Raw genomic sequence first — 25,531 nt, forward strand, 5'->3', positions numbered from 1 at the left:
CACATGGATCTGCTGCTTTTTGGATAGTCCTTCCCAAGGCTTCTAATTGCTTAGACCAAGACCAGGGTCAGCATGAAAGACATGCATACTCTGAAACGCATGTCCATGCTACAACGTATGGGTGTGTGGTGGGACAGTGTTGTCTTCGCTTTAATCGTGTATGGAAAGTGTCCGTTTGGCACATGATGCTCACTGAATTGCGTCATCGTATTCTGGGTTGCAGCACTTAGTGTTATGATGGAAGAGGAAGTGTGAGAGAGAGACGTGCATCATTTGCTGTGCTTGATCTTTCCTCACAGAACAGGACAATAGGTCGCAAGGCGAGTGCTATAGACTTTGCCAGTGCTGGTTTTTACTAGCCTCCCAAGTAATGTGCTCGCTATTCTTCGGAGTGTATAGAATGATGCGGCGGTGCTTATATTTTCGCTAACCTTCTGTCCATGAAAGAGGACATTCCAAGGTTCCATGTGTTACCTATATGGTAATCCAAAAACGAACCCCATATTACTTGTGCTAGTCTACAGCCTTATCACACTTCTCCCTGAAATCTGCCACTCAAAAACTTCTCACCATCCCAGCCTGACTCAAGAACCATGGAGGCAGATTCCGCTGTGTGCAGGGCTCATCACTTTGAACACCTAACTGCTTATCTAAGACCTGTCCTCCTCACCTACAGCCAGATTGTCTCACAGCCAAACATGCTTTATTTAATCACTCTACAGAGTGCATTTTTTCAATCCCCCACCTCAGGAACCTACAAGCACTTCTCCTTTCACTCCTTTTTATTTTTTGCATTTTTATAGAGTACAAATCAAGGTATCAAAGCGCTTTACATAAGCACTAGTTCCATAACAGAAATTTGCCCAGTGGGGGAGAATGTGCTGCATGGCTAAACACTTATAAGGTCCCAAAGGCGAGACCTATTGGCTATGCCAATGCTTGGTTTTTTTCTTAGTATCAGGGAGACCAGTGCAGCTTTCCAGGCTGTCCGCTGTAGCATGAGCCTGGCAAGCTGATGTGATTTTAGCCCTGACTAAGGAGAGATTGAGCTGAAGGAAGAGAGAGAATGGCTGGCGCGGTGAAAGGTGCAAGATTAGTGGAAACTGGGGTGGGCATAAATCGTCAGGGGAGCCAGATTTTGCTTTAACCAGAAGCCAAATCAGTTGCTCTAACGATTCAACCTGGACTAGTAGAGGTAAGGATTCAGGTGAAGATGGTGCCAATTCCAATGGCTTACTAGGAGTCTGGCTGGTGGGGATCTTTTTATAGATAGCTGACCTCTTTGAAGAAAAAGTCGAAATAAAGAGTCACAAAGGTGCTGAGAGGCTGGAATAGTCCCAGAGCAGGCACAATGGTTGGTAAATTCCTTGAGAACTCTAAAGCGCCTTGGATGAATTGCCAGCCTTCTCAATTTTGTTTGAGCTAAAGACTCTCCTGGTATTTCTATTACATGTGTGGTAGCTCGTAAGAGCTAACTTATAGGCTGCTCCATCCTCGGGCGATTTGGATTGTTGCCAGCATCTTTCTCACTTTTTAGAGGCCGTTTTCCTAACGCGCAGTTCCACAGAGAACCATGGAACATGGGGTCTGGCGGAAACGGGCCTGGCCTGCTTAATCGGTGCCATTCTATCTAATGCTACAGTAAAAGCCTAATGATAGAACGTCAAGGCAGAATTAGCACTGGAGCCCAGGTCTCCAGATGCCAGGATAAATTATTTGGAAAAGGCCTCCGACAAGGGATTGATCCAGGCTCTGTAGGTATTTTTCACTACTTTGATCGAATTATTTAGCCTGTTCGTCTGTTAGCAATCTGCCATCTGATGAAATAGTGATCTGTCCGAATCAGAGGGACGAGCTTTTCTGTTTCTAAATGCGGAAAGTTAACAAAGATTAAGTCCAAAGTACGGCTGGCGACGTGAGGGTCTAACCACGCTCTGTTAGAGGCCAAGCCTCTCCATGTCTAACCAACAGATTTTCAAAGTTTACCCCGTGGAAGTTAAAATCCCCAGCAAGAGAAAGTTGCTAGAGGACAGAAGGAAAGGAGCAATGAGTTCAGCAAGAAGATTGTTAAAGTTTTTTATGGCACCTGGTAGGCGATACAGGAGCGCGCCATTCCAATGAATTCCGGTTGACAGCTAAAATTTAAAAATGCAGATTTCCGCCCAGTACACTAGTAGGGTTACAAAGAGTTGGATATTAACAATATCTCGAAATGCAATACCTTCATCACCTTTAGCTCTAGATACTCTGTTCAACTTAACTAGATGATAATGGTCAGGTAAAGCGATTGGAATATATGGTATCACCATGGCGTTGAGCCCGATTTCGGGTAAGGTCCCAGATTTCAGTAGCATGCTTAGGTAAAGATCTGACATTGTAAAAAATGTGTCGAAGGGGTGGAGCGGGATAGGTTATAGTACTTGCAGAATTGCCTAAGAAGAGAGGCAGCTAGACCAAAGGCAGGAACCCTGACAAAGATCCAGTGCTCGCCCCGCTAGATATTAAAGGAGGCGGAAGCGGGCTTTTGGGGGCCCCCGTAATCAAGGATAAAGAGAGGCAAGAAAACCTGCAAGTTTTGCATGAAACGGGCCCTTCTAACTTCTTGTAAGGAAAATTGTCACAGGAAAGCCCGGATCTGCCAGAATAGACACAATGGACTCTAAGTTTAATAAGGGCTGCGGAAGAGTACCCAATTCTGTTTATGGGGGGGAGGAGCCTAGCCTGCAGCCGAGATGGCCGCCTAGCTCTTCGGCTCCGCCGACCCTCGCGCCCTTCGTCGATATCCTGGCAAGAATCCTGCGCCTCCGAGCCCTACGCTTACCAGCGCCACGTTCCTGACCACGTTACTGTGACTCCGGTCGAGAACGGAGCTGCCCCGGCGGAGTTGAGCCCCGGTTACCATTCCGGCCTTCCAAGCGGTCGCAGCCGGGCTATTGTTTAGTGGGGACGGCCGGCGGCGACAACGATAGCAGCGGCCGCTGTGGAGAGGGAGGAGCCGGTGCACCGGACCTGGAGCGCGGCGCTGGGATCCTCGCAGCAGCCTTTTCCATGCTCGGCTGCCCAGCGCGCCTCGCTCGCAACATTGTATCCGGCTCCCGTATACTGTATCCCGGCCCAGCTGGGAGAGGGCCGGGATCGCTTCTTTGTTGCAGTCTACAGCAGCGGCCGCCATCTTCCGCATCAGGAACCCTGGTCCTGCCGGTGGGTTTCCCTGCACCACAGATTCCCCTGTCCTTGCAGCCTCTCCACGACCGGCTGCCTCCACGTTTCCTGCACCACCGGGGCCCCGCAGAGAGCTCGTCGCTTTCCAGATACCAATGGCTGGTGAGGGGGGCTTGCTTCCCGGGGCGCTTGGTGGTTGCTTGCCTAAGATGGCGGACGCAACAGCACCCTCCATCCTTGATCCACCGCTGGGGCTTCGCGACATCCTGGCAGCACTGGAGGACCTGCGGTTGGCCTTCTGCGACTCTTTCACTGGTTTGGGGGACCGGTTTGATTGGACTTTTTCAGCTGGCCATGATGATCCTCCAGTGCGGCATGTTAAGCCACATCTTCAGTCGACTGTCGGTGGATCACCCGAGTTGAGGTATGTGGCAGTGACGGGGGGTCGTGTCCCGGTGCCCGCTGCGGTACTCGTCGGCTCTGCCCTGGAGGAGTCTGACAATACTGCTCCCTTGGTATGGCCGGAGCTTGTGTCTCGGACGCCGTTTTGCCCATCTCCTTTGTCCTTTGGTGCCACGTTTCTGAGCGTCCTCCTGGACTTGCTTCCTGTACATCGGCCGGCCGCTACTCTGGAACTTATGCATCGTCCTGCTCCCTGTTGTACTAGCCACGGCATAGCAGTGGCGCAATCTGCGGTCCTTTACTATCGAGCTTCACTCCAGTTTGACTTGTCTCTTACACCTCGATTTCTGCAACGGACTCCATGGTGGCCCATCCCGCCCAGGTTGGCTGTACTGCAATTGGATTCTGTTGGACTGCAGATTCGAAGGGGCCAAGGCTGAGGAGGGGGGTTTTTCTTGGTGCACATTGACACGTGTATGGCTGGGACTGGGACTTGTGACTGTTGGAGGTACATGTAGCGTGGGTGTTAGGTCGGGGCCTGGGGTTGGGTGACCGCGGGTAACGTTTTTGCTTGCATTGAATAGATCCTTGGCCCTCCTCCGATTAATCGTGACATTCTTTTTCTTTTTCTTCTCTTTCTCTTCTCCTACATTTCGGGTACTCTTTTGGGGCGACAGACACACTGCTAGGGGGGGGTAGGCCGTAGCCTCTGCATGCGTGTAGGGTGGGGGGTATATTTCCTTGTGGGTTTTTTTCTATGGGCCTCCTTTTTCTTTCTTCCTTTTCTCTTTTTCTCTTCTCCCTTTCTACTCTTTACCCTTCCCGCTTGCTCTTCCCTTTCTTATCTCTTGGGTCGTTGGGAGGATTGGGAACTTGTGGGTAGTGCTTGGGGATCGTCATGTGATATGCTTCTTTTCTATCCTGATTACATTGAGTGCGATTGATTACCTTACGGATAATGCTTGCTGACTCTTCTGATGATCGTTGCCCACTATAGTCCTAACTGCATTGCTTTGATTCGGATCCTTCCAGACCTGTTGCTATGGACTTATTTCAAAACTTTATAAAAATTAAACCTCATCATCCTGGCGCTCGGCGGCACAATTGTGTATAACGTAACCTGGTCTATTCGTGCTGGTACTGATATGCTGCTGAGTTGTATAATTGATTGCTGATGTGCCCTTTTATTGTCGAGGCCGGCCTGAGGGTTGTAGGCCCGTATTTGTCTGCACATGCTGTTAAATAAAGGTTTTTAAAAAAAAAAAAAAAAAAAAAAAAAATTCTGTTTATGGGGCTCAAGTCTATTGCCTGAGAGGCAGGGGGGGCCTGGTGACGTTCAGGCGCGGACGGGTGCACACGGGCTTTCCTTTGGCCCACTGGCTGTGTGTCCGCTGTAGCATGAGCCTAAGACATGACATCCTGAATCAGGAATTATCTTAAAAACACACCTTCCAATTGGGAAAGCGGTATTTGCTCCTGTGCTACGCTAGACTGCGCTGCAACTACCACCTGCTTAACATGGAGCAAATGCATTTGGGTACTTTGCTGACAAGACAGCATGACAGGGGAAAATTGTGTTAGAAGAGTCTCTGGCTCAGCAAGGTTTGTTTCCACACCCAAGAGTGACAGGAGTGAACTTAGTCCAATGCACCACAACTGAATGTGAAAGACAGGTTATTGTAGCTCCGCGGAACCCCACCCAATAAAATGTGTCAGTGCTTTTGGGTTACAAAAACGGAGCAGTGGTTACCTTTTCCCCATGCTAAGATCTTTCCTCACCGCTGCTAACCTGTCTAATGCTCCATCTTGCGATATTTACTCACTGGTCAAGCCTTTACCTTCCTCCGCCATGAAATCCATTCCCCTACCTAATGACACCTCCCGCCCTAGAAGATTTGAGACTTACCTTGCGTCCTCAGAGCTACAGGACCTGCTCAACTCTTACCCTACTTGGTCCAACCCTAACAGGAGCCCGCCGAGACAAATACAGTCCATCCTTTCTAACTCAAATAGAGGACCGCCTATCAATAACAGAGGCAGCAATAAGATCATCCCCACTCACGTGAATATCACCCAGTCTCCTCCCTCCACAAAGACACTATGAATTAAATGTGTACTGCTAAATTGCAGATCAGCCAGTAAACACGTCACTGATATCTTCGATCTCATACAACACCGACATTATCATCCTCACTGAAACCTGGTTAAATCCCGCTTCCACTCCGATTCTCGACATCCTAGTACCTCCCTCTCATGATATTATTAGGTTAGACAGAGCTGGGAAACTTGGCGGGGGCTTAGCCTGTATTCATAGAAACACACTCTCGATCTCTCCCGTTGAGTCCTCTGCGCCCTCCTCCTGTGAATATCTCTGTCTCAACATCTCAAGTAAGAACCTACCGGTCTGTAAACTTAACACTTTCTACCACCCCCCAGGAGACAATCTCTCCTTCATTGAGGAATTATTTGAAATCATTTCTAGCAATGGTGACTCAGCCGTGTCCCAAATCTTCCTTGGTGACTTTAATCTGCACTGGGCTAACTCCATAGATCCGGCAGTTTCAAGCCTCAAAACCTTTCTAAGTGATCATGATCTGACCCAGCATTGTGACCAACCAACCCATAATAAAGGAAAAACTCTTGACCTCATTATTTCGAACGGGCAGACCGTCACTTTGAAGTCTATTACCCCGTGTGATTGGTCAGACCACCACTGCATCCTTTTTTTTTTTTTTAAATCAACAAGGAGGTACAGCTGTGGAAGGCCCATCCAACGAAATCAAATATATGGAAAAGGGACCTCAGACTAGTAAATCCTGTTGAGCTATCTGCCCACTGTACATCTGCCCTCTCCTCTCAAGCGGACCTGACTGAGGTGCAGTTACTCACTGACTCCTACAATGCGACCATCTCCAACATCATGAATGACATTGCTCCACTCAAACATAAAAATACCTGGGCGGATAGGCCGTTATCCTTATTCTCTTTCTGTGGTTACCGGGCGCAGATGGGTGAGCGATCTTCAGTGAGCAAAGTGCAACTCGGGGGGAGTGGGAGGGGGGGTGGCGATCCGAGACCATACTATAGATCAAAGAATATGTTTGCTTTGGGAGTTGTGTTGAGGAGTTGTGGGGGGGGGGGGGGGGGGGGGGGGGCGGGGGGGTCAGAAAAAAAAAAAAAATGTAAATTGTCCTTTGCATTGTATTACCGTGTAATTCTGTGCGGTAGTGGCTTCTGGGGTACAGAGCCCTGCTTATAATGTGCAAATGGCAAATAAAACATGTTGTTAAAAAAAACATAAAAATACCTCAACTAAAATTTCCAAACCGTGGTATAATCAAAACCTAAACACGGAACGTCGCAACCTTAGGGCAGTTGAACGCTCCTGGAGAACAAATCCCTCTTCGCACCAACTTAAACACCAAAGAGATGCGAGGAATCTGTACTACAAACAAATCAGGAACGCCAAGTCTAACTATTTCAGACACCAATTAGATCAAGCGGCAAACCGCCCCAAGAAACTTTTTGAATTGGTCAAACAGCAATCAATTGTAGGTCCAAACCTATCGGAACCTGGAAGCAGTCCACCCTCATGTGACGATCTTGCTTCCTTCTTCATTGAGAAATCTAAACTCATATCATCTGACCTCGCTGCTAAGAACGCTGAACTCCTCTCCTCCAGAGCAGCATCTCCACCTGTCCTCTTTGAAAAGCTCAACTCTACCCCCCTGACCCCTAAGAACAATGCGGCCTGGGACACCTTTACCCCGCTCAGTGAACAAGACATCAAAAATATTCTCCGGAATATCAACCCGTCCAACCACTTCAGTGACCCGTTACCCCATCCATTTTCAAGGAAATCAAGAATGCACTCATCCCTACCTGGACAAGGATTGTAAATGCGTCTGTCACAAGGCACAATCCCGGATTGCTTAAAAGCAGCTCAAGTATCCCCCTATACTAAAAAACCTTACGCTGATAGGACAGAACTCAATAATTTCTGACCTATCTCCAACATACCCACCCTTGCGAAACTCCTTGAAAAATGCGTTCAGGCCCAACTCTGTGTCCACATCGAGAACTACCAGCTCTTGTACCAACATCAATCCGGCTTTCGGTCGGGGCACAGCACTGAATCGGCCCTCATTCATGTTTTGGATGACATTCTAAAGATTCGCGATCAAAATGAATCCTGCCTCCTGATCCTCCTTGACCTTTCCTCTGCCTTTGATACGGTCAATCATGACAACCTCTTATCCATTCTGCAAAACAGGATGAGTTTTGTTGATCAGATGCTACAGTGGTTCTCGTCCTTCCTCCATCACAGATCGCAAAGAGTCAAGGCAAATCACTCTCTCTCCAAGCCTTAGCCCGTTCTCATGGGAGTCCCCCAAGGATCTGCTTTATCTCCTATCCTCTTCAACCTCTGCTTGGAACCATTAGCTAACGCTCTTAACTCCATGGATATTCATTTCCACATGTATGCCGATGACACGCAACTCTACTTGAAAATCTCATCCCCGGAAAACCTCATCTCACTCAACACCATCCTAACTTATACTCAAAACTGGTTAACTGAGAACCATCTCTGCTCAACACCTCAAAAATAGAATTCTTGCTGGTCTCCCCTCAGAATTACACCCCCAATCTTGACCTCTGGATGAGCCACCTCACTGCTTTCAACCGCACTCCGCTCATCGTAAACTCAGCCAAATCTCTAGGAGTCACCATGGATAATAACCTGAATATGAAAAATCATATCAGCAATACATGTAAAGGAGCAAACCACTTGATTAGGACACTCAGAAACATCAAACCTTTCCTTCCACTGAAGGATTTCAAGCAGCTGGTTCAAGCGCTGGTCCTACCGAGGATAGATTACGGCAGTGCTACCCTCTGTGGCATGCCCAAATACACCCTGGCTCCGCTAAGGGCTTCACTGAATGCTGCTGCTAGATTGGTTACAGGCTCCAAACGCAATTAGCGCATATCGCCAGTCCTAAAAACTCTAAATTGGCTCCCCTATGAAGCATGAATCCAGCTAAAAATTGCCACGATGACGCACAAAGCAATCCACCTCAAGACGCCCAGGTATCTTGCGCAAAAACTTGAGCTATCTGGTGGTGCAAGAGTCTCTAGAAGCGCTACTACTTTACTCTTGAAACCACCTATCTTTAACAAAAAAAGAGAACCTCTCACAGAGCTTTCTCTGGTGCGGCTTCAAGGATATGGAACTCTCTCCCTCCAAAAATACACAAAATCACCAGAACAACGGTGTTCAAACTGGAAGTCAAAAGATTCCTGATGAACAAACTCCTTCAGTAATTGGACTACTCACCTTGGCCCATTGACATGGTTCCTTCCTCCATTGTGTCAACATTTATTACTATACTTTTTTTTTTACATTCTATGTTCTGCTGTCCTTACACTGTACTTTGTTTAACTTAACTTCAATGTGAACTTTCGTGCACATTATGGTTCATTTGTGTGTTTTTTTTCCTGTGGTTGTTTCCTGTTCTAGTTTGACTGTAAAGCGCTCGGATATCCCCTGGGATCTTGTTCGCGCTATATAAAACGTTATAAATAAATAAATAAATCCAAACAATCATTCATTAACAAATTAAACATTCAAGATCACTAGAAACGGAATATGCATTTCAACATATTGATTTTAAAATAGTTATTTTAAAATGCCAGGATCTAGTGCACATAATATTGGTAGCACGACAGATGATAATAAAAGCACTTAAGCTTTTTAAGAATAGTGAAAAGTGAGGACCCCTCCGTCATCCGCACCAAGATCCACAAGCACCGGCAGCCATCCATTGCTCAATTCTGCAACCAACGCCTTGCTGCCACCTCCGCCACTCATCCACAGCGGAAAATCCTCCTATTATCCCTGCATTGCAGCGTCATACTCGCTTCGGAGTACCGGCACCTCTGCTCAAAATGGCGGCACCCGATCTCTGTGCTGCAGCGCCCTAACCTACATCACCGCTTCGGGACCGGAGGCCCATATTCGCTCCATCTGAGGCCTCAGGCCGGCGCAGAGACCGATGCCCGGCCTGACGACACGGAGAGACAGCCGAGCACCCTAGGGCAGATCTGTGACCCGCAGCGGATCATCCAACCACGCGACCCGCGGAGAGGCCTCTTCGTTCGGCCCGGTGCATAGTGGGCCTCACTCAACGGCCGCCTGGTATCTCCACTGCTCACCGCGGCGCCGGCTGGGGAAGCCAGGCGTGGTGCCGGATGGGCCTGTCGACTCATTGGCCATTGCATTGGAGGAGGCTGTGGGGCTCGGGACTACCCCTTGTCCTCTGAACACCTGAGGGGTAGCGTGTGGCCTGGAGAGCGGCTTCCCTGTGCGCGTGGTGAGGCCTGGCACTGAGTAGCTGCGGCAGGGGGAACAGTGATGTGACTACCTTTTTCGGCCGCCATTTCGGGCGGCGGAGGGAAGGAGAGTGGCAACCCTTCGGCTCACCATCAGCTCTCGCCCTTCCACTGACGGCGGCCTCCCAACAGCCCTGCTGGTCCCAAAGCTAGACGACCCATATGCAGTGCCCCTGGTCCGGGGGCGCGACTCCAGCTTCCCGGGCGGGGCCTGACAGCTCTTTGCACCACCCGGTGGGTGGGGCAGCCGCATCGCAACTCCGCGGCTGACTTCGGCACCAGCTGGATAAGCCCGACGTAGTACCTGAAGGGTCCCATGGCCCACGGACCATTGTAGGGGAAGAGGCTGTGGCCTGGGACCGCCCCTGGTCCCCCGAGGAACCAAGGAGTGGCGTTCGGCTGGTGCGGCCCAGTAAGCATATCCCCTGCCCTCAACAGGGTCGTGTGATCGTTTTGGGGACTGGTGCCGAGCAGGCTACACTTGAACGCGACTGTTCGATGGCCACCATTTCAGGCGGCGGAGGGTGGGTGAAAACCCTCTAAGACACTATCGGCTCCCCTCCTCCTGCCGGGGACGGCCTTCTGACAGCCCTACCAGACCCAGAAAGAGACGGCCCATCTGCATTGCCCCCGCCCCCCCCCCCCCGACGGGGCCTGACAACTCCTTGCAGCACGCGGTGAGTGTTGGGACAGCGGCAGGAGGACACACGGGCCCATATGGACAGTCCTTCCCATGCATTATTAACTGCTTTGGGGGCAGGACTGCAGTAGTGGTAGATCCGGCTGCACCAATCGAGCAGCGTGGGGTCCTGGGAGAGGGCCCCCCCATGGATCCCCTCCGACCTTGCAGGCTGGTATAGACCTCGGGCGGCCTTGGCAATCAACTGGGCGCGGTCTCACTGCACCAGACTGGTCTGGCGTAGCCGTGTACCGCAGCCTGCGGCTTCCCTGCGCCACCCAGACGGCCTGAAGTGAGCTACTCCATGGATCCAGCTGAGCTGCAGACAACACAGTAAGCTGGGGTCCGACGGGGCTGATGTGACAGAGTTGGCCCCTGGGGACCTGAGCTTGACCCTGACCCCTGCCTATATACACCGGTGGCCTTCTAGGGTGGCGGCGGCCCGTGACTCTAGATCCCTCTCCTACATTGTTGGATCAGGCCTGGATTCGCCTTGGGGAGAGCCTTGTGCCCGCTCAGCCTTGGCCCTGGAGCATTCCTCCCTTCCTGATACGCAAGGCCAAGCTACAGCAAAGAACTTCCATTGCCTTGCGGGCAACCCACTGGCTTACGGGCCGGCCCTCGTACGTTGGCCGCTTCCCGAGCCAGTCTAACGCTCCTTCCGCTCCCTCCGCTGCTGCGGACAACGTCTGGGGATGCCCGACTAGAGGCCCCTGATCGGACGGTGGAAGACCACTGCCCGCACTTAGCCACCCACGGCAACGAAGTCGCACAGCAACTGGACCGTGCTCTCGCCCAGCAAGGCCCATGCCACAACTCTGAATCCTCACGGTTGGGGTTATCCGCGTCAGCGGCGGCCATGGGGAGAGACTGAGGGCCTAGGCCTCCACCAACGCAGACCAAAATGGACCAATACACGACTAACAAGCCCGGATCTGCGGCCGGACCCGTCGAGAAATCTGCTGCGCCGGTCACCGAGCTCAACACTATACTCCAGGCGATCAGCGCCTCACAGGCTTCAGTTGAAGGCAAGATTGCGAGGTCCGGGTGGACATGGCCCTCCTTCGACAAGATCTCCGCAACGTGGCGGCCCGCATCACAGAAACTGAGTCACGCATTTCAACGGTCGAGGACGACGTCGCCCATTTGAAAGAGCAAGTGGCTCGCCTGCAGACACACACAAAGGACCTGCACAGAACGGTCGGAAGACACGGTAAACAGGTCGCGGCGCAATAACCTTCACTTGGTGGGGTTCCCAGAGGGCGTAGAACAAGGGCAAATGGGGGACTTTATTGAAAGCTGGAACAGATCCTGGATGCCTGAAGACTCCCTGTCTGCCTGGTTCGCCGTAGAGCATGCTCACCGCTCCTTGGCTCCCAAGCCTCCACCTGGTGCACCACACCGGCCTATTATTGCTAGAATCCTTAATTTTAAAGGACAGAGAATCCATCCTGAGTGGGGACAATAGCCGCAAGACTCTAACCTTCCAAGGACACCCCCTACTGATCTTCCCAGACTACACGCAGGAAGTACAAATCCAGAGGCGCTCTTTCACCGAGGTGAAGCAAAAACTGCGAGCCCTGAATCTCCAATATATGCTACTCTCCCCGACTCTGCTCCATGTGATGTTTCAGGACAAACCCACTTCTTCGAATCCCCTGAGACGGCCTGGATTTGGCTGACCGAGGAGCGGCCCCTCAGGATGCTCAATTCAGATCCACGCCCAGAGGCCCAGGTGAGCAATTCCTACAAGGGAACACCCAAACCACACCGAAGGCGCACACAATCTCACAGGAGGCGTGGAACTCGCCGAACCAGATCGGACTCGCCCCCCTGAATCCGAGCCGCGCCTTAGGGACCTTGCACCCCTTGTCCACCTCTCACTCCCCGCGGCGGGCCAGCTCCAAGAGCCACATTGATTTGCGAAACACTTCATCAGAAAGCCTCCACATTGCCTCTGCGGACTCAGAGCTCTCCCGCAGCCCAGCGCTCCTGAAGTGACGGCCCTCACCGGCGCTACGATTTTGCTTGTCCACCTTCATAAGCCTCATGGCAAAGTTTCAATCACGATCAACTGATCACTCTGCCGAGACAATACGTATCCTTATGTAAGGAGGGGTCCTCCACGCAACCCAACCCGAACGTTTTAGTTTGGTTACTTACTTTGCCTATTCGGGGCGACAGATGCTTCTGAAGTGTAGGGTGGGAGGAGTGGGTAGGGACCATTGTCCTGATGTTGCTATTGTTTTATGTCGTCTCACCAGCCTTCTTTTTATGCACTATGATAGTCCCACACACCGCTCGAGACATACAGTCACAGTTACTATCCTGCACTCAAACCAGACCCCATTCACCAACTCAGCCATCCCGGGTCCTGCAGTCCTTCGATCCCGCTTGCACCCACCATGACATGCACAAATAGACGCTCCCTCCGAATATTATCCTGGAACGTAAATGGACTCCTTGACAGGTTCAAGCGGACGGCGGTTCTGCGCTTTGCTCAGCACCAGGTGGCAGACATTCTCCTCCTTAAGGAGACTCATCGTTTGGGCAATCAGTGCCCCTTTCTAGCGAGGTATGGGTATGACAGAGTCTGGCACTCCGGGTTCGCACGGGGCTCTTGGGGGGTGGCATTCCTCCTACGACCCAACCTCCCCTTTTTGTTCACGCAGGCCACCCATGACCCCCAAGGCGGCTTCATAGCTCAGACGGGTACGTTAGCGGGCAATCCCCTCAACCTCGTTTCTATATACTCGCCCCCCTCGCGGCTTACAGCCACTCTTGACCACACCACCAACGTCATCACATCCCTGCCGATAGGTGCAGCAATAGTTTTGGGCGATTTTAATGCGGCACTCAATCCCAACCTTGACACTGCAAGCTCACCGTCTGCTGCCAGAATCACGCAAGCCAAACACCTAGCTAACTGGGCAGAGTCTCTGGTCCTGTGTGATGCCTGGAGAATCTGGCACCCCCAGGAGAAACAATTCACTCATATCAGCCGCAAACTGCACCACACCCAGATAGACATTCTATTAGTTCCCCCTGCGGACTGCCAATTGATTAGAGACATCCGTATTCCCCCCCCTAGGGGCATCTCGGGCCACTCACCATTCCTTCTACACATGGGAAACCGCCCCCAACTCGGCACGCCCGACGTGGCAGTTGAACGCGTGGTTCATCTAGGACAATAAACTTAACAAGCATTTACAATGCAATGGTCTCGGCATTGGTAAAGTTAGAGCTATTGGCATTGCTCATGACATTATTTTTGTTTATGTTTTTGTTTTTAAAACATTTAAAGAAACGGCATTGTCATGAGCAATGCCAATAGCTCTAACTTTAACAATGCCGAGACCGTTGCATTGTAAATGCTTGTTGTGCCCTGGCACAGGGGACCGTTTCTTTCTGGGCTGCAGTGACAGCACATCGATGTGAGCTGCTCACTTCTTACTAGAGGAGAAGTTACGGCAGGACGTCATGCCAGGTGAGGTCCTAGGGGAGGGAAATCCTTTAAAGAGTCATTTTCTCTCTGGATTTTTCCCTTCTCTTTTTGAAACTCAGGAGCAGCAGCGTTGCCGTGGTGTCACCAGAGCTTTAAGTGGAAGCTTTTTCAATATTCTATACAAGCCATGCTACTTATTTATCTCATGCAACCAACAAAAGCCAATAGTCCTGCCTTGTTGTAGGTATGATGCTACGTGTTGTTTCATATCTGGATGCAACGACAGAAACAGCAAAATACAAGTTGGGGGGCACACTATGCGAAACACAGACTTTTAGCTTGTGTTTTAAGCCACGCCCTTAATTACATTAGCCACACCCCTTTGAGACCCCTCCCCCTTTTTCATCCCACGTAAAGCCCCGAGTATACCTGTGAGTGCGAGCTGAGAGTTCCCTGTAGGAAAGGAGAACGTTAATGAGCGTGAGCATATCCTGTAGGTCCGGAGTACTTTAAAGAGTGTGAGCATATCCTGTAGGAAAGGACAAACTGCATGTGCTGCCGCTGCGTACAGGATACGGAGCGTGGGCCGTAAATATGTTGTGGGAGAAACCACAACGAGCTGACATGGGAAACATCACTTAGTTAAATCTGCGCATATAAACAGCGCGAGGACGTTATAAACAAAGAGGGGAGAATGTGGCGTAACGGCCAGAGCTACCACAGTTGGAACCGGATTCGATGCTCTGCAACATCCTGCGTTTTTGGGCAGATCACTTCATCTACCTTTGCCTACCAATAAAACAACTTGCCCTTGTGTAATCTAACTGTTGCTAATTTAAAGCGCTTCAATAACTTTAGGTGGAGTTCGCGCTATAAAAAGAGCAAGCATAAATAAACACAGACAATCAGCAACACACTCACACGCTTGTAAACCTGGCACACACTTTGAGTGAAAGGACACACCGAGGGCTCTGTGCCACGCCCACAGGCGTGTGACTGATTTGTCAAACACACAAGAACCAATGGAGCACAGGAGGAGCCAGGCCCAGTCACAAACATAATAAACTAAAGTGACACGCCCCCAGCCGAGAAAACACAAGCACACCTACGCCTCACAATATACAAGATTCAGAACTCAGAGGCGCCTACAGGGCTGCAGACAGAAATCACACCCGGGATCTCCGACACCCCAACAGGATAGGCCCACGCAGATCTACAGGGGGCGCCCACAAACAGACACGGATGCTTAGAGAGGCGCACACAGACCGCTCGCTGCCAGAGAGGTGTGACGCGCCCACCTATGTGTGTGTACAAGCGAATGCACAATCTAAGCAAGAACAGCCATGCACAATACCAGCTGCTCTAATGGGGTCATTCGAGGACAGGCGCAGGGTGAGCAGGCGCCACGGACCCGCCGCTCACGGATGACCCAGATCCAACGGTATTATTGGTTGTATGTGCCCGCCCCCTCTTTGGAGACCTGGCTCACCAGCCCAGCCGGGTCTAGAAGGTTCTCGGCAATATTTGTATTTCCCGCCCACCTGTCGCGCTGCCCCTGGCACCCTCGGATCTCCGCCCTTTCCAGAAAGCTCGAGTTGTTGCATGTCAACAATAAACACACGGTTCAGGGCTGCCAGCCCGACCAACGCTTCGCCCCTGGACAACTTCACATCTATATGTATGCATCAACAGGCCACAGCGTGGCGTCGTTGCACGAGCCCTCACTGAAGCGGACCCTCGGCGCGGGGAGCAGATTCTGCGTCACTGCGTGTGGCCCGCAGTGCCGCACTTTTATCCACCTCGGAAGGATGAAAGGCTGCGCTGCGACTGGAATCTATGTCCACAAGCTCGACGAGTGGGCACCCTACTGCACTAAGACACCAGGCTGACGTGAGCAGACATAGGCACCCAGACCCTTCTTAAAATGCATGTATTTATTATAAGAAGGAAGGCAACCACTCTTTAAGCCCTTAAAATGTCAGCGAATTAATATAGTACAATACGCCAGAGCCGTTGAAAATATCGCAGGGCTGGGGCAGAGTCAGTGTAATGGGCAGGTCCCAGTTTCCTATGTTAGTGTGGTAGCTCAGCGGGTTAACGCGGCTCCTTCTCGTAACTGCATAAGGTCGCATGTTCACACCCTGTTTTAGACTGGTCTTACTACTGCAGTACACGAGGGACTATACTAGTTAGCCCCCGCATTAGAAAAATGTTACCGCAAACCGAGTATCCTACCAACATTTAAAGGTAGCGTCGTCCAAAGACTGCAGCTTCAAAGAGCCTAGAAACGATGTTATTTAAAGTGGTTGGCCATATAGCATCCCGTACACACAGATAGCACAGTGAGCTGCACACATTTCATGAGATCAGTGAGTTGCTGAAGAACTCTGAACTTGCTGCACCGGACTGGGAATAAATAACCCGCAAACAGGTAAATAAATCCAGCCACAGCAGTTCACTGTGCCTAACACCCCAGACAATGAATACTCCGATGCAGAGCTATGCGGGGCCGGGGTATAAACTCTCATTAGCTATCTCGGTTGGTTAATGTCCTTGCCACGGCTGCCTGCCTCTACGCAGCGACAGGTTCTGCGGTACTTTGCGCTCTTATTCCCCACAAGTCACTTACCTCGGAGAGGCCGGTCTCCAGCGGGAGGTGCACGCTGGGGGTCCGGGCATAGGGGAAGACGCTGCCCGAAAAGCCAGGAAGGAGGTCGGTGTCAAAGAGCCCCTCGCCGAAGCGCTGGTCGAAAAGGCGGCTGGGAAAGAGGGGGCCCGGGAACCAGGGGCGCCTCATCCAGGGGTGGCTGATGGTGATGTCCATGGCGTCTGGTGCGAGGGTCACGGAGGTATTCCGGTATCAGAGCGGGAGCTTCTCTAGCGCTGCCTGCAGTCCTTGTCCGCCAGGCGCCTCCGCTCTTCCTTATATACCCGCGCCGCGGCGCCCTGGAAGGAGCCAGAAGTTTACAGAAGAGGACCGATGCCAGCGGAGGGCAGATCATTCCAGGCGTGGAGCCCCGGGCTAATCCGTCACCAGGGAGAAGAGGTGGGCGGGGACAGGAGGGCCACCAGGAGAGGGGGGAAGAGAAGCAGCGACAGAGGGAACGAGGGAGAAGCAGCGAGAGAAGGGAAAGAGGGAGAAGCAGCGAGAGAGGGAACGAGGAGATCAGGTGAGGGAGCAACGCCGGGACACCACCGCCTTTCTCCGAGGCACAGCAGAAAATGCCTCGGAGAAACGCCACGTCCTTTTCGGATTTGGGGGCGTGTTTTGCTGTTGTCTCCTCCCTGAGACTTCTCGCAAAAAACACGCCCCCCGATCCGAAAAGGACGGGGCTTCAACGGAGTGACTGGACCTCTTCTCCAGTGGCTGGCCAGCATTTTAGAGGCCAGCCAATGGAGAACAGGAGAGAAGAGGGGCGGGTGCAAGCCCCTCTTCTCAAACTCATTAAATCTCGCGAGCGAGACTGCGCAAGCGCAGCCTTCGCTAGCCGAGACCTAAAAAGGCGATCGGGGTTGAACTCCAGCAATACTTCCTCACCAATACTGGATCTGTTCCCTACCCGGGTACTCTCTGGGAGGCGAGCCAAGCCACCATACGTGTTTTTGCCAAAGGCCAGCTTACCCTCAAGCGGCAAGCCCAATGCCACCAAATCACCCTGCAGGAGGCCAATGCACTGCGTCTCGAACAACACCCTCCCGAGGACTGAGACGAGACTCAAGACAGACAGCTCGTATGCCTAAGAGGCGAAATCAGGCAACTCTTCTTGGACGCCGCCAAGCTCCTGTGGCAATCCTCTGTGGCAAGGGTTTACGGATGGGGTGACAAGAACAGGAAGATCCTTCACAGACTGGCCACATATCCTATGGCCAATTGCATAATCCCGGAAGTGGTGGACCCGGACGGTGAGGCACACCGCTCCCCACTTGCACTGGCCTGGGCCTTTGCCTCCTTCTACCGAGAGCTATACTCCAGGCAGCGCCCAGACATCTCCCCGCTTAGCCCAGAAAATCTCTGTCTCCCTTGCCTCAGCGAAGCGCAGTCCGCTGATCTGGACCTCCCCTTGACCCGAGAGGAAATCAATGACGCCATAACACACACCTCACCAGGCAAGACCCCGGGCCCGGACGGTCTCCCGCAGAAGTACTATGCCACATACTGGGAGATCCTCATCCCGTACCGCTCCGATTTCTTTGCTGACGCCATTGAGAGGAGCTCCTTCCACCCCACCCTTCCCCCCCCCCCCCCCCAACTCCCCCAGAACGGATGTAGCCACCATATTGGTCACCCCCAAAACGCAACCGCCGTCACCCAATTGTGCCCATTACCGTCCAATTTCTCCTATAAACACAGAGCTTAAAATATTCGCGGCGATCCTGAAACCCTATCTCGCCAAACTGGTCCACTCCGATCAATGCGGGTTCATGCCTGCGCGGGGGACCAGACACTGCCTCAGTTGTCTCCATCTGGCCCTAGCGAACTGCCATTTACTGACTCCTTATTTGGCACTTCTCCTCATTGACTTAGAGAAGGCCTTTGATTCGGTGGACTGGCGGTACCTAGATGACGTGCTGGCCAAAATGGGGTTTGGACCTTGATTCCGCAAGCTGGTGAGGGTCCTCTACTCTCAGCCCCATGCACAATCGCTAGTTAATGGAGTATTGTCGAAGAAATTCCCCATTAGAAGAGGAACAAGGCAGGGATGCCCCCTCTAACTCCTCCTTTTCGCTTTAGCGATGGAACCCCTAGCGGTCCCCATCCGGTCAGACGACGGCATCCAGGGCTGGAAATGGCCCAACTCGGACATGGATAAAATGGTCTTGTATGCGGACGACGTCCTGCTTTACCTCGTAGAGCCGGCTCAATCCGGCGCCCACTGTCTGCGGCCGCTACATTCCTTTGGGCAGGCCTCTGGTCTGCGGCTTAACCCCGTCAAATCAGTCCTGTTCCCCCTGCACTTAACTAGGGACTGCTTCGACTGGCAAGCCACAATACCTAGTCCTTTAGGTAATTGGGAAACTGGATCGCATTACTCCCTGATCTTGCCTGGTCCCTCTACATCACCCCGCTGGTAAAGCGCGCTAAAGAAGACCTTTGCAGATGGCAAAAGCTGCTCCTGAACCCCTGGGCAGGGTCGCCCTATATGATATATTCCTTTATATCATCCAGAACACTCCCTTCTGCTTTCCGCGGGCCTGATTCAGGGATCTCGACAGCCTAGCCACTAAATTCATCTGGGGCGGCCGACGACCCCGCATAGCGTTGGCCCGCTGCCAGATTACGCCCTATGACGGGGGTATAGGAATAACCAACCTATACTTACACTATTTGGCGACTCACCTAGTTGTTTTATACGATTGGGTTAACGGAGGTGGTCGGACCCGGCCTACAGGCTCGAGCTGGGGCTCTCGAATTCAGGCGATGATGTATGGGGTGGACCATACCTAGAACATTACCTGGGGTGACAATTCGTCGTCCTGGCTTGGCAAGCCTCGCTGCGCCACACCGAGTGGACAAACAAAATGACCCATCACTCTCCGCTCTGGCATGGCACGTGGCTGCAGGAGGTGAGCACTCTCAAGGGCTTTCGGTCCTGGGAACAGATTGGGATCTCCCAGCTAGGGGATGTTTGGTCCAGCGACCATATGCGCTCCTTCCAAGACTTGCAGTCCAGGCACTCCCTGCAACATGACTCAAGTACTAAGACTCACCCACAGACTGTAAACACTTCAAGCCTAGTGGCACCCCCACAGTCAGTAGACTGCCGATATATGTGCTGGGGACCAGCAAAATTCAACAGGGTACCAAGCCCAATGAAAGAAACAAGTCACTGGATAGAGCCTTAGGGACACTCTGCCAAAAACACGGGGAAAAATACCCTGGGACGTGCCCCTGCAGGCCCTAATTCAGCCTGCTCGAAAGCCCAAATATGTAAATACACCCAGCGGGCGTCAGAAAACGAAGACACGCACACACACACACACACACACACACCTACTCGACCAAGTCGAGTGTCAAATAGGCCAGAGCACTGCTCTACAGACCCTCGGAGGGCGTAAATATCCAGGGACGTGAGGCAACGGCGGGCAGGATTCTAGGAATCTGAATTCCACGCGCCGCTGCCAGGGAGAGGAGCCAACGCGCTAGATCAGCGCGACAGCGCCCCTAGCGGACGGGGGGGAGCATCTCGCCTCACAGCAGACAAATCAGCGGACCGTGGAAGCCCGATCACGGACCCGCGGTCCGCGGTGAAAGCTACTGCTCTCTAAGAGCATCGGAACACAACCACACAGGGCTGAGCTGGAACAAGCGGAGGTGTGCTGGAGCGGCCCCTCAGCGGAATGAATCGGAAAAACGGAGGAGAGCCGCTACAGCGTATCCGCGCCGCACATCAAACCGCCACAATGACAAACTGCTAAGTCACCAAAACAAGTAACAGAGAGTCAGGGCAGGCGCGGGACGATGAAACGCGTACTCCGACAATGCACTTAAAGATAAACCATGATGAAGAGAAAAAAGAAAACACTCATCTATGGCCGCCGAGCAGCAAGGTAAGAGGAGGAACAAGGGGATGACGACGGACTAGGATATGGTTCCTGGACAGTGATTGAATGCTTGGACTGAGGGATATGGTGTCCCTTCTTTGTTTTTTTGTCGACCCCTTTTTCCCAAGGGTGTTTGGGAAAGGTGGTCCAGTCTGAGCTTTTGATATGGCTGCTGTTGTAATAAAGCATAGAAAGATTAGCATAAGGACTCGCCTCCGAGTCCTTAATAGAATTGCAACTTTCCGTTACGTTAGCTAGGAAATTTCTCATTATGGAGGGAAACCGTCATAAGATTTCAGACATTCCACATACTGCCAAGACCAAAATTACTAGCAAGTTTCTTGACCTGGGGCTGGTCTTGGCCCAGAGTGAGATTACTAGCCACTGGAAGTCAAGGACGGGTCCCAACTTGGCGCGATGGACTAGGGAGTTAGTGAAATGGGCAGAGGCAGAGGGGAACTGCAGGTTGCGTATGGCCGCCCGCACTGGGAGTGACAGATCTCTGGAGATGGCGCGAGCGTGGGTTGCATTGGTGGAGCTGGTAAAACACACGCCTGGAGATACTGACGGCTCTTCTGACCGGGGGGAGTCAGCAGCGGATGCTTAAGGCTTGGTGGCACTGATGTAGCATGGAGTGGGGTGCCGATACGATAGTATGCTCTTTGGTGAATACTTGTCCCTTACACAGGCATTGGCGGTTCGGAATGCATGAACTGTGAACTATCACTATCCTGCCAGTGGCTTTAGCCCGGAATCTGGTCTTCGCTCGGTGGCATGCCGAGGGGGAGGGGGGAGAGAGAGGAGGGGTTAGTTGTGGTAGGGGGGGGGGGGGGGGGACGGGTGAGTTCCAGGCTGCAGCAGTTGGTCGGAGGGATACCTCTTAATAGATTTCGTTAACTCCTACTGCCAGACAGCGAAAGAGGCACCGGGGATTCCCCCCAATTTGATTACATTTCCCTATGGTAGGCGGGAATGCCTTTCTTTGTTGCTTGCAGTTGATTGGTGCTGCCTTGTGGTGCTGTAATATCCTATTCAACACTAAGTTTGTACTTAATCTGTCTATATGCAGCTTTCTTTGAGTATGTGCCTATGTCCTTGGATAACTCAATAAAATTTCTTTAAAAAAAAAAATAAGATTTCAGACATTGCTGCAGTGATTTCTAAGCTAAATAGTTACTAAATTATCACTGAATGGATTTTGATTGATCTTGCTTATCAGAGATATTCATTATATGTTTCCAAAATAAAAAGCACATGCCAAAAAAATTGCATTTGATCAGAATTCCTCACTTGGGACATGTTCAATAACACGTCTTCAAAATGAAATGAAAAAGGGATATCTGCACTAGAAGACATGATCCTTGCAACAAAATGAAGAGGTAAAAGATACCTGTCCAAACATCTGTATCAATTTCCTTCCATGCTGGAAGAAATCCAAATCTCCAACTCCCAAGGGGATGCTGAGCTTTGGGAGAGTACTGAAATCCCTTCAGTTCAATGAAAAGTTGCTTCCACTGTATACAGCCTTATGGTACCAGGATTTCTGGAATTTTTCTGCTCAGACCAAGGCTTTATCTTCTACCACAAAAACAGAAGGACTTTGAACTTCCAGGGTACTTTTGGCTTGAAACCTGTTAAACAGAGTGGCTCTGCAAAGCCACACCAATCATTAGATTTAGTCTCAAAATCAGCTGCAGATTAATGAATAGACACAAAATGACATTCTGTAGGAAATGACCTGCACTTCTTGCCGGACTTCAGTTGGGAAATCGTGAATGAAAGCTCCACTTTATCCCAGAGCAGCCTAGAGACCTAGCTAAACACTAGAACAAGTACTCTCAAATCATAAGCTTTAGTGGAGTGTATATTATTCCAACATGCTTCATACTCCAACTCTCTCTCGAGGAGGGTGCAGGTGCAACAAAAACAAAGGTAGAACAATGAATTTCTTTTAGTCACTATTACTTATGACTTGACTAGCATTTATTTCAATAACAGCCTATCTTCCAGAGACTTCTCGTACCTGTGTTCTATTTTAGTTTGAAATTTAGTAAGTGAAGAGTTATACCCTGCCTTGAGGGTCTCTTTGCTATATAGAATAATCACTGGATGTGTAAGCTCCACCAAGAAATGCAGAGTAGAACAGTTATGTTTTCAGTTTTTTAAGAAAAGATCTGTAGGTGTGATATTTGCCAGAGTTAAAGAGTTTCAAGCAGAGGCATCTTGCTAGTTAAAAGATCTCTTGCCCCTATTTGGACTTTTGTAAGAAGAGACAACAAAAATAGGATAACAATAGGAGGGAAGAGTTACTCTGGGGCAATATATCCTTAATTTACTGCCAGAAAAAGATGATCCAGATACAGTGCATCCTACAGGCTTGTTAGAACGATGCCCTCTTGCGCACTGAAAGCCAATGCACCTTCTTTAGACAGCCCAACGCCAAGCAAAACTTTTTTATACCACACAGGATCAGAGCAGGTGAGTTTTGAATATACTGCAATTTTCACATTATTTTTATCAGGTAGATCACCATGAATGGAACTGCAAAAGGCCAAGCGCACATTAAAAAATGTGTTATCAGTAAAGTTTTCTGGTCAGGATTTAGAAAACAAACCACCTTTCCCAAAACTCAGGTGGTAAAAACAGTAGTTTGAAACTGCTGAGATTGGGGAAGCAACAAGGTATCGGAATCGATGACTGCCCCAAGTTTCTCAAAAACCTCAGATGAGGGTGGGTAAGGCCTAGTGGAGAAAGGGCAGAGAGTAGATTTCTAGCACTGCTTACAGCTTTGAATAAGGAGCACACCAAGACTAGTGCATGAAAAAGTGAGCCAACCAGGGAACCCTTTTCATGCATGATATTCAACTGGATCTGGGCATTACTTGCATGCATATAAAAAAACAACAGAATCCATGCAGTGTACTTGCCTAAATATGGCGGAGGAGGGGATCTTTTAAATGTCAAGAAATAGATGCACAAACAGCTCCATTAAACCAGCAGCCAACAGCACACTGTTTATAGGGGTCTCAAAATTAATAGCAGAGAGTACCCGCTTCACTGATCCCAGGATATTAAAACAACTCAGCTGCCTATCCCACGATATCTGCAAAGTAATTTAGGTGAGCTGGAGAGAAGAACTTAAAACATTTCCCTTGAACATCTGGCACTGATGATGGTGTCAGATCCTCCAACTTCCCCTTGATGCGGCTTGACAGGAAATATAGATGAAGATTGTATCAGGCACATAGGCATGAACAAAATGCTATCCTACGAGGAGAACATGACAGACATCTACTGGTGCCATGGAGCGTTTATTGTGGCATCTGCCTTCAACAACTCCTTCTCAGCCATTGGTGTATTGCAGATATTTCCCTGATTGCTGCTGAAGCAATGTCAATGATGCATAGGCACCAGCCACTACATTATATTCTGACTAGACTCCAAAATAGCTGCAGAAAAGAGCTTGACAACAAAGATGAATGCTTGGGTGTCAAATGAAAGCTACGATCTGATCCATAAGAACTAATCAATCTCTATCAGTTACACCAAGCATATAGACTCAAACGGTTGAGGAAGGGTACAGTGACAAATGAGGATAACTTTCTGAGTAGAAGACATTGCTCATTTTCATAGCATCAAGATGAGGTTGCAGATCCTCTTCGACCCTAACAAATACGAAGAGCTGTCAGAGGTTGAAGGTTAAGAAAAAGTATTTAATCCAGCCTTCCAACAACATAAAACAATTTTAAAACAGAGCAGGAATGACTATAGGAAGAAAAGCATATGAAACAGTTAAAGCAAAAAGCATGCCAAACACAGGACCAAATAGTTCCAAGGATACGCTCGAGCCATGTGGAAAAATGGAACAGTGGATGCTGGCTGGCACAAGTCACTGCTCGTGCAGCAGAGCTATGCTCCTTAAAAGGAAGAGGACATCATTTGTGAGCATGCAGATCTTTGTTTAAAATGATTACTTTCTAATTAGAGTTTGGTTTTTTTTTCCATAAAAAAAAAAAAAAAAAATTAAAACATCTATGGTATGTTTACGAACTCCCACTAAACCATCAAGAGTTACTTCAAAGGATATAATATGAGAAGGAATCCATGACTAAGAAGACTGGCCATCGTGGGGAAAAGTAAGGCTAAATCAAAGAGCAGACCAGAGATAGTTTAACTGGTGTAGAGGGGCACATATGTCCTTGTTATGCAAGGACATTGGTACCTCCATATAGAACTGGTCTCTTTTTATGGCACGAATGATCAGTGTCAGTTATATGTCTTTTGTAAACTGTTCAGTGGTTAAAAGACCTGTACATGCTACAGTGGCTAAATGTGATTTCTAATTAGATAACTGTACAATGATTTAGCGACAATAAGCAAGATCTCACCAACAGCGGATGCAAAGATGTGACTTTATTCTTGTTGGCACAGCAACACTGCAGTCCTTCAAGAAAATAAACGGCATTGTTCTGAAGTGCAAGACATAGAAAGAATTAAAGTTGTGTTTCTACAGCACAGCACCAACTTTTCTAGTAATAATTTCAAAAATGTCTATCATAAATACTAATTACAAACTTACGGAATTCATTTTCTTTTAAGAATAAAAACAGTGACTTTAAGTAGTCCACGATTTCATCCCAAATGGTTCAATCGGTTAGGAAGTCAAGAGTGCTATAAATTGTTAGGATTAGTCACTTAACATTTCCAGGCTAGGAACCCAATAGAAATTTCCTCATGTGCAAGACCATGCAGGTTGTCTAAGTTCATCTCACAAGCACAAAAACATTCCCAATCTCCAATGACCACCAGCAAGAAGGTCCAAAATGTAAACCAAATCATCACCTCACTTATTTAAATGTAGGTTTTAAACAATATATGGATTAAAAATACATGGTTGTATTGACCAG

The 25,531-nt window shown here is 50.0% G+C and overlaps 1 protein-coding gene across 11 annotated transcripts in view; it reads right to left on the reverse strand.

Annotated features, from left to right (window-relative positions):
• ERC1 (ELKS/RAB6-interacting/CAST family member 1) overlaps nucleotides 1-25,531 on the reverse strand; it is a 1,928,212-nt gene that overhangs the window by 1,894,608 nt on the left and 8,073 nt on the right. The window contains exon 2 of one of the 11 annotated variants that reach the window (XM_085652246.1): nucleotides 25,013-25,093. The exons of the other annotated variants lie outside the window; for them this stretch is intronic. The gene's annotated coding sequence lies outside the window, so the exon portion shown is untranslated. The remainder of the gene's footprint in view (nucleotides 1-25,012; nucleotides 25,094-25,531) is intronic. 11 annotated transcript variants of the gene reach the window in all.

Source organism: Triturus cristatus, chromosome 4_1 (genome assembly GCF_964204655.1).
Source record: "Triturus cristatus chromosome 4_1, aTriCri1.1, whole genome shotgun sequence".
Lineage (NCBI taxonomy): Eukaryota > Metazoa > Chordata > Amphibia > Caudata > Salamandridae > Triturus > Triturus cristatus.